Source organism: Sturnus vulgaris, chromosome 5 (assembly GCF_052056855.1).
Source record: "Sturnus vulgaris isolate bStuVul1 chromosome 5, bStuVul1.hap1, whole genome shotgun sequence".
NCBI lineage: Eukaryota > Metazoa > Chordata > Aves > Passeriformes > Sturnidae > Sturnus > Sturnus vulgaris.
This window is the reverse complement of record NC_142247.1, coordinates 43,850,680-43,865,750: the sequence shown is the minus strand read 5'-3', so window position 1 is coordinate 43,865,750 and position 15,071 is coordinate 43,850,680. Positions and strand designations below refer to the sequence as shown.

At 34.6% G+C, this 15,071-nt stretch overlaps 1 protein-coding gene across 1 annotated transcript in view; it reads left to right on the top strand.

The window, feature by feature from the left end:
• The window catches only part of LOC106850063 (uncharacterized), a 92,889-nt gene that overhangs the window by 47,532 nt on the left and 30,286 nt on the right, over positions 1–15,071 (top strand). The window contains exon 6 of the mRNA XM_088166111.1: positions 627–696. The gene's annotated coding sequence lies outside the window, so the exon portion shown is untranslated. The remainder of the gene's footprint in view (positions 1–626; positions 697–15,071) is intronic.

Here is a 15,071-nt window from a genome sequence, read left to right as displayed (position 1 = left end):
ACATTTTCAGTTGTATTGGTAATAAAGTCTACATCTTTGCTTGGTCTTCTTTGATTTATGTAGTTCTGTGCTTTACTTCCTGAACAGAGAAAACAATACCTAACTTTAAATTAATGGTTTGAGTTTTAATTTGAATCACTTTCTGATATGATACATTAATTCTCATCACCAACTGCAGAATCATAACTCTTCAGAACCAATTTAGGTGAAGCTGGAGAGTCTTATACCTTGCTGAGGTCTGGTGCTATAGCATTGAATTATTGTTTTCTATTGCTTTGCAATCTGAAGGCACTTTAATTTTCCTGCTGGCAGGAAATGATGAAGGCAGGAACATGCTCAAAACTTTTAGTTCCTTGTAATTAAGATGCATTGATACAGCTGAGCAAATCTGTTTCTCTCTATCCTATTTTGAATGTATTTCTATTTCACTGCTATTCACTTGTCACCTCTAACACTGTGGTTGATGGCAGTACAATGAATCCTTGCACATTTTTATTTGGTATAGCTGAAACCTATGTGGCCTACAGTTATTCTTAAGTTAGATTTCTATACAAAGGGGGTAGAGGGGTAGTCTGAAAATGTAAGAATTAGGTTCTGTATTGTATGACAATATTATATTTTTTCAGGTTAGGTCACTCCTACATCACCATCTCGGCATAACTTTCAGTAAAACCTTGGAGGAACTGTAATAAGCAGGTATGAAACAATGCATGGAAATCAACTGAATTACACTCAGTATAAACCAAAACATCGATACTTAACATCTTCTGAATCACATTTGCTCAAAAAAATATATTTAAATTAAAACTTAACATAACAAGGTTGTTTCTTTATGAATATCTTATGGCACATAGCAATCTGATCTAAAATATCTCATTATCATTATTTGTAGAATAGTTTATGAACTTGTTTACCACAGAGAATGAAGAGGTTTCTTGTAAAATTTATCCTAATTTAGGTCAATGCTAGTGACAAAAAATTGCACTATATTTACTACAAAAACCTCCTTCTTTCCTTACAGGTTTACAAAAATGAAAGAAGCTGGGAAAAGAAAATAAATTGATATGCAGCATGCAAAAACTGCAATATAAACCAGTTCCTGGAACACTACAGTTTTCCCAGTATTTACAGTTTAAACTTTATTGTTAGATACTCCCTGGAATGTCAATGGTCCCACAGTCTCAAAAGGAGCTCCTGCTTTAGATTGGGGTTGGACAAGGATAGAAGTACTATGATGCACTTGTTCATATTTCCAGGGAACTGTTTAAATTCTCAACAGTTCTCTAACTGTTTAAAAGTACTTAATATCCTTGATAAGAAAATTCAATATATGACAGCTTTTTATTTGTGAACATAATATACCATTTACTTGAGGGAAACTTGAATTATCCTAAAAGAAAAAAAATATTTAAATAAATGTTAAATACTTTCAGTGCCATCTATTGGCTGATAAATTGTTTCAAATGAACATCAGCTTCATAATTGTGGACAGTGAGGTAGACCTACTTATAGTAATATTTCTAATTTGTACTGAAGGTAAAACCCGCATCAGGGTCTATAATCATATTTGAAGACATTATTCCATCTCAAAGAATTTAAAGTATAACCATTTTCTTTTCTTTATAGAAATTCTGTGGGATGCTTCAGAAATATGGTGGTATCAATGTTGTAAAACATTTAGAGAATGAGTTTGGTGGTGGGAGACATAAGAAGAGGTCAGGAAATGATAAAAATTTGCCCTTTTAGCCTGAAAATGGAGTTTTATTTGTCTGAACATATCATCTAATCAGTTTAGCTACATTAACTTCTCTGTAAAATTTCAAGCCAAAGACACTCTTCACTGCATCTCAGATTCCATTTCAGGAATATACTGAATTCTGTGGCATCTCTCAGCAGTTAGGCATGTCCTTAACTTGCCACATTCATAATTTCATCAGGAACATGAGGAATACTATTCCACTGGAATTACACACATGGTTAAAAATAATCTCATTATTGTTTTCTAGAGCAAAGTTTGCCATTTTGAATGAATGAAGCTTATACATTTTATCATTTTTGAAATGTGTTTATTTCTTAACTCTCCAAATGAGTTTAGTTTAGGATTTCAGGTAAGCTACCCAGAGAATGTGTATATACAAGATAGGCATATTTGTTACATATATAGTTCTGAAGCTTGATATTTCTTTGAAGAAATTATAATTGAAGATTGCAATTATTTCTTAGTTCTAGGAATTCCACCATTAAATATGAGTCATACTTTTTTTTTCTCAGTATTCTAAGGGGACTTTTCTGCCTCCTGGATAAATTATGTCAGAGTAAAGGGATTAAATTATGGCTTATAATTGCAAAGGACCTAACTGCTCTGAAAACTTGGCTTGATCATAGTGCCCTGTGTCAGAAAGGGACTTAGTATCCCACACAGCTTTTTGTTTGCATTTGCTGAAACTTTTTAAGAGAGGTCAGCTTATCTCTTTGATAAACTAGGTATTTTAGATCAGCTGCTTGGGAAAAGAGCAGAGCTACACCTATGCCCAGAGAGTGCAACCACTGCAAACTGATAATGGCCAGTTCTGTCCTGGGAGAAGGAATTTATCTAATTACTTAGGGTTTGCAGTCTACCTGAGGTGAGACTTTAAGTTCTTTCTGTAGTCTAAGGCAAACTCTCCAGGTTGGCAACTTAGACAGAAATCCTTGTTACAGGACAATGAACCAGAAAAAGAAAGTATTTTTCTGAGGTGCCTGTATCAGGGCCTATACAGGAAATGCAGATGACCTTAAATTTAACACTAAAACTTTTTAGGAGACTGACATTTTGAAATTAATCTTACCCTTACTGTCAAATCTTTTAACTTTGAACAGGTCCTTTGCGAGCATTTCCAATTATTACAGTTTCTTTTAAAGGAAAAAAAAAACCAAAACCAAATTGTCAGGTCTATGTTACAAAAATAATCTTGGGATAATGTCCCTAGCTGGGGGGAGGCAGGGCAGGAACTTTCTGGCTGTGGTCCCAGAGATTAAGGAGCTGGCCCTGGCTGTTGAGGTTCATCCTGCCTGGCCCATGGGCAGTCTCCACCATTCCTGTCCTCATAGTGCACTGAAACTGTTAACATTTTGGCACTGATTTAATCTTCAGGTCTTTTCTACTCCTGACATTAATTTTTGCTTCTCCTTTCCCCTTATGCCCTCTCTGAATCAGACTGCCCTTTTTTGGCACTGAAATGCAGCTAAGAAGCCTGAAGGCTATGAACTTTTGGCCACAGACTCAGAAGCCATGACAGAGGCTGAGTCAACAAAATGACTCAAGGCCTGAAACACATTTGAAAAAAGAAAAAAATAATCTGTCCCATAGGATTTAAAATAGATTAGGTTTTTAACAAATCTTCAGCCAAAGCAGAAAAATCCCAGAATGGGAGCAGTGGGTTTTTTGTTAATACGGTGAAAATAACATGAACACCAGTGCTGAACTACATCTGTTGGTGAGGGAAGAATACAAAAGTGCAGTAATTATTTAATGACAGAAGAAATGTCTGACTCAGTGTTCCTCTGAATCCCACCTTACCACCTCTAATTTAATTCCCATTTACAATGGGATATTGGAATGATACTATATAGGCTGAAGCAGAAATGACCCTTAGCTGTAGAAGATTATGGATAGGGGCAAAATCATATGAGAAAATCTAATCTTGCCAAATATGAGGACTAAAAAAATAAGTATGGAAGTTCATTTGCAATACTTCTGGTGTTAGAAGCTTTATATGAGTTACAAGATTTAGGTGCTGTCATATCCAAACAAAATTTACATTTTAACTAATCCTCTGGATAAAACCAAATGTGGACTTGGAATGCTATTTTTTAACAGAAAAAAGCCACTCATAACTTACATAGCTTTTTTTGATAAATATTTTGATTACTAATAGGTTAATTTATTTAACTCAATCGGTCTCTAATATCCAAAACAGAAAAATTTTTCATATTACATTTTCAAGCACATATATACCTGTAAATACATTTTTTTGGAGAATTGCCTATGACATCATTCTCACTTTGCTACTTCCCTTTTCCAAACAAATAGAAATCATGTAAGACTTACCTTTCAGGTGGGTTGTTTATAATTTTGAATATTTATATCATTTGACTTAGAAAGTCCTTCCTCCTGTCCCATATTCAAGTGATTTTTAATTTTCTAAGTAAGTGAAAAAGATGTCATTTCTGTGATTTATCTCAACTGATGACAATGTACTGCACAACTAAATTGGCACTCAAAAGAAAAATGTATTTAACAGGGTTTCTTGGGTCATAATACTTGTTCAAGTATTATTGTGTTGATAATAAATTATCTCCATATGGTATTAACTATGTTCATGTCAAAGACATCGGTCTCAACTGTGTTGATTTAAAATTTCTACAAAAAATGTTTAGTAGAATCAGTCCCTTGACAACACAGTAGCAGTATGATTTCGGCACTAGTTTGCTGTCACCAAGACTGTCTAAACAAAGTGGTTCTAGTTTTTGTCTTACTACAAAGCATTTAGGTACAGTTCGGTCTTAGTTAAAGATCTCTCAAACCAGTGTGCTGCTTGAATATAAAATAATAAAAATTGAGTAAGACCCTTTTGTACTGACCAAATTGTTAATTCTGTGTTATCTCTGCAGTTACTCACAAATATTATTGCTACACAAATTAGGCTCGACTGCAATGGAACGTCAGTAGGGAATAAAAAAAAAGTGTGGGCTTATATTGTTGAAGATTCATATCTGTGGAGTAACCTTGTATGAATCTTATGATTCCATGAGGTTTAGGTCCCCAGGGTTTAGGTGAAAATGTTAACACTTTATTTCTGTTTTAAATCAGCTGAAAGCAATCTCTTTGTTGACAAGTCAAATAATTTTTTTCTTAGCTTAAGACATTGCAGCGTTCGTAGTCCAGAATTATGTTCCCTGGATACCCCTAATATGATGATGTTGATTCATTAAGTGCATCCTGAAAAGAGATGAGAAACAGAAAAATCTTAGTTATCTTTCATGAAACAGCTAATAACACAGTCTCATGTTATCTAAAAAATGTTTACTACAATTTTAAAATATTATGTCAGGAAAAAATTCTTACGCATAAGTTTCAGGACAGCTTGATTTTTATGTCCCACAGCTGTGTCACTTATATTTTCATGTACAGATTTATGCTGTAGAATTTCAAAATATGCAAGATTCCAGGTTGAGTGGATCCAATCTGATGATGCATTCTGGGAATGGTACAGTTCCTTTACTTCTTGTTTAAAAAGCCTTCTCAGTCTTCTGAGTACCAAGACAGTGACTAGACTTCCTGTTATACTGAAGTGTCAGGTTGCTTAGAATTTGTACCTCATGGTGTCACTGGGATAATCTACTATTTGATGCGGCCACAAGTTTTTAAAGTAGGAATTATTTGATTATTTAAATAGTAGCATGTTTTTCTGTAAAAGATTAATAATAATGACTGTTCTCAACTAAAAAAAAAAAGAAAAATTCCTAAATCCTTAGAGCAACTTAGACTGGCAGCTGATTTAGTCTTTTAACTTCCAGCATCATTTCCACTGTGATGATGTTCTTATGGTACCCGAATTTCTTTTAGGCCTGATTCTGGACAGAAAAAGGATAATTTTTATTTTATTAATTTGTAGGACACAGATCATCCCTGAAAATTCTCACAAGCAATGCTTTGTTGATGGAAATATATTCTTCTTGGGTGTTTTTTTGAAATATATCTTGATGTATTGTTTTAGTAGCTGAAAAGGACGTGAAAAGTCAGTGAAAGGAAAATAGATAAATACATATTAAGCACAAATATAGTTTCTACCTGAATACATGCATCATATTTTCAGTGTTTTTCAGTGTTTTTCATATAACACTCTTACCTTGTCCTGTCATTAATTCAAAGAAACCCAGAGCAAACAGCTTCAAGGCAAATAGCAGTATCTTTGCATAAGACCAACCTCTTGTAACTAAATTTTAGTTGCCTTAAAGTCAAATATCTCATCTAAATTTCTCAATGCTTCTGTCCACTCTGCGCTCTTTTAGAGAGCAGTTCAGCCAGAGTTTGAGTGAGCTGACATCTGGAAGTACCTGTCTGTCTCTCTATTTGTGTTTGCCTCTCAGTTGATGTTAGGTGAGAAGGGATGCCTTTCCTTCACCTTCTCTACAGTCACTTCAGGGTTATTTGAATGAAGTGAGTATAGGAGAAGTGCATGTGCCCTCCTTTTCTAAATCTTGTTTTATGAGTAAACATTTCACAGTTCTATCTTTTTCTGATATTAGTTATTATTCCTATTTTGTCATTACTGTCATTAAGATCATTAATATTTTTAATATTTTCAATTGAAAAAACCCCTTCTCATTTTTTAAATGAGAACCTTTTGCTGCAAATGTGAAAGAAATGCACAAAAGTGCTACATATATACATTTTTATCAAATAACTGAAAAAAATGCTTAGTATAATTATAGCAAAAAGATAAAATCATATTTATTGTTCTTTTTTATTTGACATTTCAATCCCTTGTTGACTAATTTCTCTACCTAAATAAATCCATATTAACATGTTTGGGAATCAGTCTTTTATCCAGGAGCTAGTGATGGAGTTTTCACTGTGAAAGCTGTGATGATTAGTGAAGTATAGCTTGACTCTTTACAAATTTTGCAATGTCTTGTAAAATAAAGGAAGATTTATTTTATATTTACACATATGCTCTGTAATTATTTAATCGACCAAGTCAAAATTTTACAAATAAAATACATTCGTCATTTCATTATGCATTGTTTGAGGCTGAAAAGGCATTTGATTATCGTAATTGCATAATGGATATTAGCTACAAGGACAATCAAAATAAACACAGAGCATTTATGTAGCATCTTTTCATAGTCCTTTTCCAAATTATATAATCCTTGGACAAACTGCACATGAATAATATGCTATGGTTAAACAAACAAGCCTTTAATGATCAGCAGTGGTGAATACAAGAGGTTGCTTCCAGATAGATGTCTCAATATAAATTATTCTCTTTTCAAGACTTTTTTGTAAGAAGCTTGTATATTTCATGCATTTTTACAAAATGATTAGAAGTGTTGCCATGATGTTCTTAATTTTTATTACCCAGAAACACATTTTCTGATATTCTGTAAATGCTTTTTTGCAGTCTCTTCCAGTACTGTTTAAAACAGATAAAATATTTCTTCCGTCATAGATGAGATCATGAATCCACTGCAGGAAGTGGGAATATTGTGACCTTCACTTGGGCAGGCTTTTCAAAAGAGGTTGTTGAATTTTTTTGTCTCAAATGCAGACATAGGTACTAAGTAACTATGCTGTAGAAGTAAAACTTTATTCTAGGGAGAGGCATTATCTTCAATATACCAATGTATAATAAAGGACAAGACTTCAGGGGTTTTTTCACTGTGAAACTGAATTGGCCATTAAACAAAAGTAATACGTTATGTCTTCTGAGCTAGATATGTTCAAATATAGCTATTTTCACTAGACAAGTTTTTGGAAACTATGTAAAACGGTAAATGTCAATTTATTTCCCCCAAATGATTTAAGGAATAGTGTACTTTTTTTCCTGTAACCAAACACCTCCAGATAATAGATAATAATAACATCATTGATACTTGATAAATTCCTTAACACCTTAAAATGCATCAACCATTTCAATTTGTGAAAACATTTTCTGCCTGTTTGGGCACTTCTGTGTAAACTTAATAGTGAAAACCATTCATTTCTATATGGGGTTGCTCTTAATATATATTTTCATTTTAATCTCAGAAAGGCAAGGAAAAAAGAAAAAAAAAGGAAGGTTTTCGTTTTTTTGAAGAACTTAGAGCAGTGGAAAATAATCTGTAATTGAAAAGAAGAAGAATTGGATAGAAAAAAGTCATAAAGTGTTGCCCTTACTTTTCTTATTCCAGTTTAGGATTGGGGTTTTTTTGTGACATTCAAAATGAAAATATGTACTTTCTTGCTTATGCTATACTGGACTCCTTGTACAAGTGTAATTAAGGAGGAATTTAAGAAGAAGAAATTTCTAAAGCTGATTGTCAATGCTAATAATTGAGGAAGATGATGGAAAGGCTTCCAAGAGTGTAGGTCTAACTTTGTGCTCTTAATTCTAGGTGTACTTGGTCCTACTGGTGCATTTGAGAAAACATTTGTCAGAAGTCACACTATGCTAGGTTTAACATCAGGAAATTTAGCAGTTTTGTGGCTGAATCTTAAATAAATTTAAAAAATAAAATATTGGCCTGTTCTGTCTCTTGCCTACTGCACACTACTGTTGCATTCATTTTGAAGAATGTAGCTTCATAATTCACAGATTTTTCCATCATCCTGACTGCTTAATGGAATATTTTTCTTGAATTCTAACAAGTAAATAATGATCCTTGTGGTGAACATGGACACATGAACTTTTGTCGTGGATATTAAATGGTAGTACAGAATTTATGGTTTATCTGTCACAGTCTTTTCAATATAGCACTTCCTCCATGAAGGATCTATTAATCAGACTAATTCAGCTTGGCCCATACCTGCTGTCCAAAATATTATAACTCCCCTTGATAGAGGTGTCTGTTCTAATGGCAAAATTTTCATCTTCCTTTTCTGTTCAGTAATTAAAACCTGACACATTTTACATGCCTTCAATGCCATTGAACTATTGTTTTAACTCTATGTGATTATTGAGTCATTCAAGGTAAATCTTTCTACAAGGCTGATTATTTTAAAATAAATTTAAATGTCTTAAAATACACAGTATCTTTCCAAAACACTTGAGATTAGTGAAAGGTCTTAGCCTAACTGACAGTTTTAGTTATTTGATCTCTATATTAGATATCAAAACATCAGCAGAAATTTCTGTGTCAGGGTCCTGAGTGCACCAAGGTACTGAAAATACCCTGGCAAGATTTCCTTGAGGCCTTTATCCATTCAGCCTCTGCTCTCTGACTTGGGAGCTGCATCAATCTCAGGCTCTTGCCCTTCTCGATCCTTGCTGAGTTATGTCGTAGATGTGCTGCCCCTGGCCCTGCCATTCGGGCAGAGATTTATAAATGCGTCTCTTCTGTGCTGCATGGTAGCTCTGACCTCTGAGGTACTGGAAAGAGACTTTTCATCCAAAGAAAGATGGGCGTACCACCTGAAGAAGGCTTACAATTCAGAGCCCTGAAAGGCTGATCTGAATCTGAGGGGTAGTTATTAAGACTCAAGTCTCTTCCGAAGTAATTTCTCTTCATGCAAGTATATTTTGTGACTGTTCAGCAGCTAATATTTTAGCTTATTCTATTTCCTTAAAAGTCTCTTCCTGAACCATTCAGTATTCAGCGTACTCTTCCAATGAGTAAGAGATGGAAATTGATTTCCATCCTGCCTAAGAGTATTTCATCTTCCCACCTCTATGTGCCCTAAAAGCTGCCAGCAGAAGTGGGTGGAGAGGTATCTTTTTCTTGTGTAGCATTAAGCAAAACAGGTAAAATAGAATCTGTTGCATATAAAATACTAAAATAATCTTATGTGGTAAATTAACCTGAATATTAAATACTGTACAACACAGTTTTCCATTGACAAAGTCTGTGAATCAGTTGTATAATTTCCAGGCTTAAGCTCTTCTCATTGTCCTTCAGCTTCTCTTTTCTTTGCAATATTATTTCACACTAAGCCATTTAAATGTTAAGAATTGGGCATTGTTCTTGCAGAAATTTTTCCCAAAGCCTAACAGTACTAGAGGAAAATGAGAATTGTGCATGACTATTTCTTGCCTATAAGGTTTAAATAATCAGGGCCATTATTCAGGTTTATCTTCTCTTAGTTCTGAACACTGTTTTTTTGGCAGTATTTACACACATTATGGCTTGTGTGCTAAGCAAGGATCTGTTACTGAATTCAACCTCTTTCACTGTGCTTCTACTTATAATGGATCACATTCGGAAAAGTAGAGGCAACAAGTTATGCTGTTCATAGAGACATTTAAAATACAAATATATTTGCCTACTTGCTTAACCTTCTGAAGGACACTTCAGGTGTCTTCAGGACACTTCACTTTTGGTGAAGAAGAATTAACAGAGAGGAACATCCCTCAGCAAATTGAAAGGTAGAAATGAGTGCTTTTCTACCAACAAAACCATGCTAATTGTTCAGGAAGTTAGCTTTCAAAATGGTTCCTTGAAGAAAATAAATACTTTCATCACCAATAATATCTATGAATTCATTTTTTTTCTCTGTCTACTTACTAGCAAGGGAAAATCCTACATCAGAATTTGCTACCCACATTTGTCGTTGTATAAAGTAGCTTCACACTGCAGGTATAATAGCAGTCCCCCAAAGAAAACTTGTTTTCAAAATGCTACATAAGTTTTCAAAGATATCTTTGTTCTTGTGGCCACAAAGATGAAAGTTAACCATGACCAGGCCACAAAATATTTAAGAATTTGTAAACCTGGAACTGAATGTCAGGGGAATACTATGAATTCAAATAGCGGTATCACGAATCTAATCTATAATGTTGATATCTTTAGCCTTAAAAAACAAAGAAAAGTTATTTGTATAATTACAGAATTTTGATCCTGGATTACAGTGGGGGAAAAAAAGAGAAAGAAACAGCTGTTTTCCAATATAAGAATATCACAGAGTCACTTTTAAAATAAGATCTAGTTCTTAGTACCCTGGAATAGGCATCACTGTCTTGTACAAAGTTAGCATTAGTTCTTAAGTTTGATTTTTAAATGTGCCTATAAAATCAGCTAGAAAATTGACTGTATGAATGCAAAATTATGTGAAGTTTGATTATATAGGGGAATTGCTTCAAGCATAACTTGACATTTTTTCTATGCCTAGCAGGATGTCATCAGAATTATATGTTATAATTGTATCTATTTGCATTATGTACCTATGAAATTTTCATATCGTAGAAGGTTGTTTTAGTGCATACAATCAAAGTAAATCAAGAAATAGTCCTTTCCCAAGAAATGAAAAAGGGGTCCTGGGCATTCAGAACTGTCTGAATTTTGGAAAATTATTATTATTACTGTAGCCTTTTCTCCAAAGTGGAACATCATTCATGCAAATAACTTAGGTATGTTCATCTGAATGTGCCTTACTAAGAAAAAATAATGGCTTATTGTCATGTTTTCTGGTCTTCAGCAATATATGAGATTATACAACCAGAAGAAAGGATCACGCAAGTTTCTAAATTTTCTTCTTTCTCTTAAATGACACAGAGTAAAATAAGGTCTTATGTGAAGTAGAATAAATTTAGAGTTATATGTGTTACATTGTGTGGATAACAGCTTACAGATGACTGCGAAGTACACCTGTGTCCATTAACAAAGTGTTCCAAAAAATGCTTATTTAGGAGCAATAAGACATAGGAAGTTATATTCGTTTAATGTGATATATTGCAGGTATGTATTGTTTACTTCAAGGCACAAGCAAGGCCTACATTGTTCCTTAGTGTCACAGGGAACACGCATTTAGGCAGGACCTGTGGCAGTCTTCTACAGTAATCTGTTCCCAAGCAGGATTATATGCGGCAATGTTGCCACAGCCCCAGTTTGAACATGGCTGGAACATTTCCCAGATGAGTGGAAAAGAATGTCATAGCCAGAATTACGATCTGCCTAGCAGACACAAAAATAATTGTACACAAGTGTACACATGTGAGGCCTTTCTAGGTCCAGATTTTGTCTCACTTATTTATATAAATGCCAGATCTATGGCCAGGCAGTGTTGGTGTCTGCTGGGTATTCCCTCCAACCCACTTAAAGTGCCATCTGCTGTTTCATGTATCTGCCAAGTATATGGATTAAGTCTGCTGTTTCCCATTTATGTCACGTTATTAATAATGGTAATGAATATTTGCTAAATGATAGTTTCACAGACTGTAGTTGTAAAATTCATGATCACACATTCTTGTCCTTTCCTTATTTATGAGTGCCAGAAATCTGGACATACTTTTCAGTTCTCAAATATTTATTTCTCCTAATGATCCCTTCTAATGTCCCAACATATCACAGTGCTTTACAATATATTACTCCCTGATTCTATGAACTGACTGTATGTACATACTCATGCATTTTCAACCTATGCAGGCAGTATGAGTACCTATGAGTATGGAAATATAACAAGATTTAAATGCAGAAAGGAATAATTCTGTAGGGTTATTTGTTTCACCTATAATTTGAAGAAGCCCATCTTTTCTCAATCCCAACGGTAAAGATAGTAAGAAAAGAGACCTTCTCCTTACCTGTCCTGATATCAAATAGATTAACCCATTGTGATAAACAGTGTTTTGGTATTTTAAAACACGATAAAATTCAATTATTTTAATTTTTAAAAGCCACATACAGGCATATTTTTCCTTTTCGATAGATCTTCCTTTTAAATGTCTGAGCTCTGAAGACTCTTACATCTATAACATAAACGAAGGAAGTTTCAAAGGGACATCCCATGTGTAATTTTTTTGATACGTAATTCAGTTTCATTGTAACTGTGGATACTTATGATGGTTGCATGATATACACTTCACATATTTATGGTGACTGCTTTTCCATTGAAATCTGGTATCAGACTTCTGTAATGGGTCAGTGCAGAGTAATCAGAAGTAATCATGTCTTTCCCATCAGAACTGGCTCTCCCAGTGTTCCCAAGTGTGTATAAAGAGCCACTTAATCACTAACTCTATTGGTAATTTCATTTTTCGTTTCACCTTGAGAACTACAGTGAGGTCAACCTGCTTGAGTACAGCTTTACTCTGCTATAATAACTTGAATATTTTTAAACTTATATACATATGAGATCAGTGCAAACTGTGAATATGTCTGTTGTTGGACCAGTACTCTTGATTTTGTCCTTGTTTTCTGACAGTTCTAGTAAATTAGTTCTAATAAACCTTTGGATACAATTTAGTAGCTAAAGCAGATTTGACTAAGACCAGGTCCCCAAAATAAAAAACACAGGAATGAAAAATGATGGTCAACTTCTGCTTAGCCTTGGAGGTGTCACAGGTCCATGAAAGACTTTCTTTTCACATGCAGGACTTTCAGGAAATTATCAGCAAATTATCCAGCCATTTAGGATTCTCCACAGTTTTGCCTAAATGAGCTTTAATCTAGTAGCTGTTCCCAGTACATGCCTTGTGCACTTCAACATAGAGTCATAGAATCATCTGAGTTGGAAAGGACCTTAAATATCATCCTCAACTTCTCTGTATAACCTGTTCCGTGGCCTCACCACCCTCACAGTAAAGATTTTTTCCTAACGTTTAATCTAAATTTCTCCTCTTTTATCTTAAAACTATTTCCTCTTTTCCTATCACAATCTGCCTTTGTAAAATGGCATGAGAGGACACTGCAAAGATGGAGGGATATGCATTTGGCCAGACTACCTAAATTCACATTTGTCTTTTGACCTCATTGTGAATTGACCTGTTCGACTGGAAACTACCTGTGAAAGAGGGGCTTTTGTTGCAAGCAAAGAGAAAATGCTGAATTTCACTGATCCGGCTGGTTCAGAACTACATGTATCAAAAAAATACTGAAAAATATCACCATATGCCAAAAGAGGAAACACACGGGGCTAAAAATCATAATCCTACTCCTTCTGCTCTTTTCCCTATGTGTCTGTCTTTCCAGGACACCATGGCAGCAGGTGGGGGAGGGAATGAAGGGAATGAATACCACTACAAAGCAACTGTGAGACAATAAGTGTTGCCATAAAAGACACAGAAGGCAAAGTCTAACTCTTACCAACTAAAAACTGGGCTGCAAATGTGAGACCTCCACTGCCCTTGATGAAAGGCTACACTTTTACCCCCAGGATGGTGCTGCAAAATAACGAGAATTTTTTCCATGTATTTGAGGGAGAGAATGCGGGTCAATGACTTGTCTTTAACTTTCTTGTTGAGCAGTGCTCAGTGACAGCTACTTGATGATTGCATGCAGCTAGGTTCCCACTTTCATGTTTGTGGCCACAAGAACAAAGATATCTTTGAAAACTTATGCAGCATTTTGAAAACAAGTTTTCTTTGGGGGACTGCTATTATACCTGCAGTATGAAGTTACTTCACACTAGGACACACACTAGAATTAGGGTAGCAAATTCTGATGTAAGATTTTCCCTTGCTAGTAAGAAGACAGAGAAAAAAAATCCATAGGAATTATTGGTGATGAAAGTACTTATTTTCTTCAAGGAACCATTTTAAAAGCTAACCTCCTGGACAATAGCATGGTTTTGATGGTAGAAAAGCACTCATTTCTACCTTTCACTTTGCTGAGGGATTGTTTTCAGGGTATGACTTCTTTCAGACAGCTAAAGAATAATATAAAATAGCTTAGTGTCCACAGGAATAAAATTATACATCTACTTAATTCTGAATCTTTAAGACAGTTAAAAATATATGTAAAATTGATTAGTGTCCAAATAAAAAATTATACACATATACTTAATTTTGAATCTTTAAAAAGCATTTAAAATTCAGATTTGAAACACATATCTTGTTTTCTTATTTTTGATAATGACAATGCTGTTGCCCGATGCCCCAAACAGAACACAAACTAACAGAGTGTCAGTTTATGCGGTGCTTTATTCAGGGCCCGGGGAACCTGCGGACTAGCGTCCAAAGTCAGGGTCCCACAGTTCCCTTTTTCGTCAAGTTTTTTATACCTTTTTACAAAGTAGTCCACGTGCAGAGGTACACATTCTTCAAGACAATACAGATACATAAATCTTGTAGATATCATTCCTAAAAGTTATAAAATTTGCATGCTTGTCTATTCAAAACTATAGGCTACCCCCCTTTAATTCCCCCTTGCATGTTTTCCCATCACCAGAACCCTTTATTTATTACTATACTTTAGCCTTATCCTGAAAGTTTCTAGATGTTCTTATATGCTCCACTAAATTCTTTAATTATCTTTAATTATTGTTTCCACAGTCCCCAGCTCATTCCCAGGGCTGGTTCCCAGGGCCTGTCTGAGAACTGCAGTTTTCTAAGCCTTAGCATGACTACTACTATATCTACATTAGTCCTTTTTCTCATTATTTCGGTATCAACTCCCCC